General features: G+C 45.6%; 1 long non-coding RNA gene across 1 annotated transcript in view; it reads right to left on the bottom strand.

Moving 5' to 3' along the window:
• Nucleotides 1–3,127: 3,127 nt before the first annotated feature.
• Nucleotides 3,128–5,000, bottom strand: part of LOC114009682 (uncharacterized) — a 28,551-nt gene continuing 26,678 nt past the window's right edge. The window contains exons 2-3 of the long non-coding RNA XR_003551059.1: nt 3,870–4,044; nt 3,128–3,436 (exon numbers count right to left, since the gene is read on the bottom strand). This is a non-coding gene — a long non-coding RNA (uncharacterized LOC114009682). The remainder of the gene's footprint in view (nt 3,437–3,869; nt 4,045–5,000) is intronic.

Below are 5,000 nucleotides of genomic sequence, written 5' to 3' on the forward strand. Positions count from 1 at the left end.
CACTCTTCTCTGTGTTTCTGAGACTCTCCAATTACTCTCCTTAAAGAGCTGTGGCTTCTGGTACCAGGAGGTGGTGTGGTGGTTAAGGTGCTGGACTCCCACACAGCCAACTGTGGCTTAAGTCCTGGACCCTGCAGCTTGAAAATCACACCAGGTGTGTGGACATGTGTGCCCCAAATTCCTGAAGGAGAACGGAGGAGAAGGGATTGCCACTTGGCCATCCTCCCAGGGATAAGGGGAGTGGGGTCATTTCTCACTTTCCCTCTCTTTATCTTTGTCTCTCTCTGGTGAGCAGACATGCCCTATGACAAAAACCTAAAGTAAATAAATAAATAAACAAATCCCCCCCCCCCGCCACTCGTGAAAAATCAATGCCAAGCAAACTAATAGCAAGAAGATTAAACTGGGTGGGTGTGGAAGGGGTGTTATCACAAAGGAAATGAAATCAGAGTGACTAGAAACGTTCCGTAACTCAGACGTGATAACAACGTAATTCAGTCAGACACTTGCGTGATTGCTAGTCCGGATGACAGCAATGACATTACTGTTCGGAAATGACACATATCAGTCGCGTACTACAGGGCGAGCTCCCGGCCACTGACTGTCCCAGCAGCTCCTGGTGGCATCTGCCTCTGGGCAAGGACCAGGTGGCAGCTGAGAATGGTAGGGCATCACAGGAAACTAAAAACCTGGGGCTCCTACTGCACGCTCAGAGGTGTTTTCAGCACCAAGCAAAAGAGAGAAGTGGTCTTCTGTGCTTAAGGGAAGGTTGCAGTATCTTTTTATTGTCACTATAGAAAACGATCTTAAAAGGGACCACTAGATGGCGTAATGGTTACATCACTGGATTCCCATGTAGTCGACCGCAGTTTGAATCCCGGACCTGGTGGCTTAAAACTCATGCCGGGCACATGTGCATGTGTGCCCAAAATCCCAAGAGGAGAGCAGAGGAGAAGAGATTGTGGTGTAGCCATCCCCCTGGGGGTGATTTATGGCTTTTGGACTGTCTCTGGTGAGCACATATGCCCTATAGCAAAAAATTTCTCTAAAGAAAAAGAAAAGAAAAGGATCTTAAGAGATTGTCATAAAAAGAGTGTATATAGCCCAAAATGTTGTAAAGCATGTATAATAAAGTGGATCAAGCAGATAGTAACAATAATAATAACTGGCTCTTTTTCTTGGTCTGGGGATGTTAACGGTTATTTGCCAACTCTAACATTTTCAATGTGTAATGATTTATTTTCTCACTTTGAATATTCATTTTCAAACTTAATTTTATATTCATTGCTTTGCTTTGCTTTGTTTTGTTTTTCTTAAAAGGGGTCCCTGAACAAAATAAGCCTTGCCCCAGCCCCTGGCTGGCGAGAGAGGAGCTGTGGGCTGAGTGTTCTCATCCTCCCTGGGGCCCCAGCTTGGGTTCTCTCCCTCACCCTCTCTCCCACCATTGCCTGCCCCCAGACCAGCTGAAATAGCCAAGCCCTGGCACTCAGAAGAGGCCAGCCACAGAGCAGGCTTTGTGGCTTCCCAGGCTGGGAAGAAGAAGTTTTCTTCTACGTATCATCAGGCAGGAATGTGAGGGAACCTGAACGTCATCTTTTCTGTGTAGCAGGAGGTTCCCTTGTGTTTCCCGACATCCAAACCACTCTGGGATGGGGGTGAACTAGGATTCCCTGGGAAGTCCTCAATATATGTTTTAACCATCTTCTCAATTATTCGCTTTCTTTAGGAGTGAGACCTAGGGAATGCCAGAAGAATCCAGAATTTCCTTCCAGGCTCATTCATTTGTAGGTTTAAAAGAAATAGGTGAAGAAAGTAAAGATTGTCGAGGTGGTTCAGGCCACATACCCTCTGGCGCTTGACTCCCTGACCAAAAGTTGTAGACAGAAGCCGAAACTAAGGAGGCGTAAGTTACACGGAGACTTATTATGAGTTTTGGACTGGAAAAGTCACAGGGCGTTCTGGAGCTCTGGCTTCAGACAGGCTCAGATCAGTCCAGAACTGGGATGATGTCACTGGTTATTATTTTTTGTTTTTGTTTTGTTTTTAATTGAAAAAACTTTCCAACATTTTATTTGTTTCAGAAAATAATTACTTTTTACATTTAACTATGGTCCATCTGTACGGTACACAACATGGTTTTTCAAAGCATGCATGCAATGCATGTCAATCGAGTCAAAGATATGACAGTTTACTTCTTTTGGCCTTTGTTCTCAGTCTTTGTCACCAACTCTCTCTTCTTCCAGCAGCAACTGTGGCCACACAAAAGGGACTGAGCCCATGCATCCCCCCCAGCACCTTGTAGGATCAGACTGAGTCAGGGTTGGGTGATACCCACTTTCCAGGCCGAAAGCGGTGCATCCCCATTCAGAGCGGGAGTCCACCAGCAGCAGACAAGGCTCCCTGCCCCTCCCAGGGGCTGTCCCCAGTTCCTACTCCCACCCAGACCAGACCCTGTTTCTGCATTCGTTCATTTCACTTTCCAGCTGAAATAGTTTTTTCGTCTGCAGCACGGGCCGGGCTGGAATGTTGATGCGAGACACAGAATCCTCACAGAACCATGCTCTGAAAGCGTGGCCAGCTTTTCCCCTGCTGGGCCCCATCCAGGATAGAAAATAACTTATCATGGCTGGTCTGGCACATGGCTTTAGAGTTTTTAATCCTTCAGAAATTTTGAAGTGGAAAAACTGACATTCTACTTTTAATTGATCCTCATGAGATGAGAAAAACTTCCAAGTAGGTTGTTCCGTTGAAAGTCTTCTAAATGAAATTAAATAGCTTAAATTAAATTCAGTTCTTACAAATGATCTTGTTTAACATTACAAGGGGTGGCACACCAAAGTATTGTCTTAATTTCAAAATTATACTGTGCTGGGACCAGCAGATGGTGTAATAGTTATGTCGCTGGACTCCCGTGTAGTTGACCGCAGTTCAAGTCCAACCTGGTGGTTTAAAACTCATGTTGGGTATGTGTGCATGCATGCCCGAAATCCCAAGAGAAGAAGGGATTGTGACATGGCCACCCCCCCTGGGGGGCGATTTCTTGTTTTCTGTTTCTCTCTGTGTCTCTATGGCAAGCGCACGCGCCCTATAACAAAAATCTCTTTAAAAACAATTTTTTTTTAGTTACTTGTCCACCTTTGACATTTCAACATACAATTTCTTTTTTTGTCTTCAATTTTTTATTACTTACAACATTATTTAATCAGCCAAAAATGTTTGCATAATAGGTATTTCGCGGACTGCTTCCTTTCCCATTTTATTTCTGGCTTCTTTGGGGAAAAGATCCCGCCACGATGAGCCTGCATTCTGCAATCCAGCCACCAGGCGGCGCAGAGTCGCAGCCGCTCCCCGCTCCTTTCAGCTGTGACTTCATCTCTCATTTGCTGCAGATCCCGCTCAGCTTTTCCCTCTGCTATCAATGGTTAATAAAAACAACCTAAAAAAGGAAAAGAAAAAAAGAAACACAAAATGTGAACAGTAGTAATTGCAAGGTAGAGGGGCTTGGGAGTGTTGGAAAGGGGAAAAGGTATCTGTTGCCCGTTTAGAAACTTTTCCATTGTGCATGTGTTCATGCGAGTGCTTTGCCCTGTTTTGTTTCTCTAATAAAGGGGCTAGCTAAGTAATCAAGTAAGTAAACAAAGAGGCATTTTAAAATACATTTTTTGACTTTCGAAAAAGTGTGAAATACTAAAAAATAGAAAGATGAAAAATAGTCGCCTATGCCCTAGCGGTTACTGACACCACTGTGGTGTACCTCCATCTCTCCTTTGTCTGCGATGATAAATTGGAGTCGTTCGTTTGCAGGCAGGTGTTGGGGGAGGCACTTTCACCTCGCTGAGCTCATACAGTGTATGAAGCCCTGTATTTACCTTTTTGGATTATTGAGCAGTCCACATGCGTCTGACTTCACAAATACCTTGTCTTTGCCAAAGTCAAGAACAGTATCAGCCATTCCTCCAGTGCCTGGCTTTTTCTCGACTTCTGGGTAAATTGAATTATGTGCGTACCAAGTCGACATTCCACTTTTCCTGGCAAGGACGGATTCTGCCAGTGGAAAGAGCGTTTTCATTTTCTGCGTTCCTTTCTCCCCGTCATTCTATGCTTTTCTGGTTTCTCCATGTGCATCTTTTCCCCCCTTGGATTTGGCATCATAAAGTCGCTAAGTTCTTCCAGATTTAGGGTCCTGTGCCATCCTGTCTCCGAGTGTGACAGGCTGGGTCGGTGGTTACCAAGATAAGATCTGCAAAGCTGTCAATCTGATGTCAGTCAGATGTCAGCTCCAGAGGGGGAGAACGCGGCAGCTCCGCTGCACGTGGGCGGGCGTCCTTTGCCTTCCCCCGCACAGTGTGTCTGCACAATGCCGGGCACAAACACATGCTCACCTCATCCCGAATGGTTAGCACCCAATCAGGGAGCTGGCCTCGCAGCCTAGTGGCTAAGGGAGCTGGGTCCCACATGGCTGACAGTGGTTCAAGTCCCACCCCAGCAGCTTGAGAAACACACCAGGCACCTGTGTCCCCAAATCCCCACAGGAAGGAGAAATGGAGGAGAAGGGGTTGTGGCGTGATCTCACCCCATTGGGAGACGCTTTCTCCCTCTCTCTGTCACCCTCTGGTAAGTGCACGTGCCTTCTATTAATGGGGGGAGGAATAATTAAAAGTTAAAATAATGATTTAAAACCCAACGGGGTAGATCTGAGCAGGAGATAAACAAGTTTTGCCTCATACCAACTCTTCATTGCGTGCTTTCTCTCTCCCTTTTTAGAGTTTTTTTTTTGTTTGTTTTTTTGTTTTTGTTTTTTGTTTGTTTGTTTGTTTTTGCCTTAGGGTACATTCACTCTCCAGAGAGAGAGAGAAAGAAACAGTGAGAGGAAAAATGAGAAACCCTCACACTCCCCGGGGAATGGTCACACCACAATCCCTTCTCCTCCATCCTCCTCCTGGGATCTTGGGCACACACGCACATGCACCCGACCTGATTTCTTTTTTTTTTTTTGGAGA

The sequence above is a fragment of the Tupaia chinensis genome, unplaced genomic scaffold (assembly GCF_000334495.1).
Source record: "Tupaia chinensis unplaced genomic scaffold, TupChi_1.0 Scaffold000602_1, whole genome shotgun sequence".
NCBI lineage: Eukaryota > Metazoa > Chordata > Mammalia > Scandentia > Tupaiidae > Tupaia > Tupaia belangeri.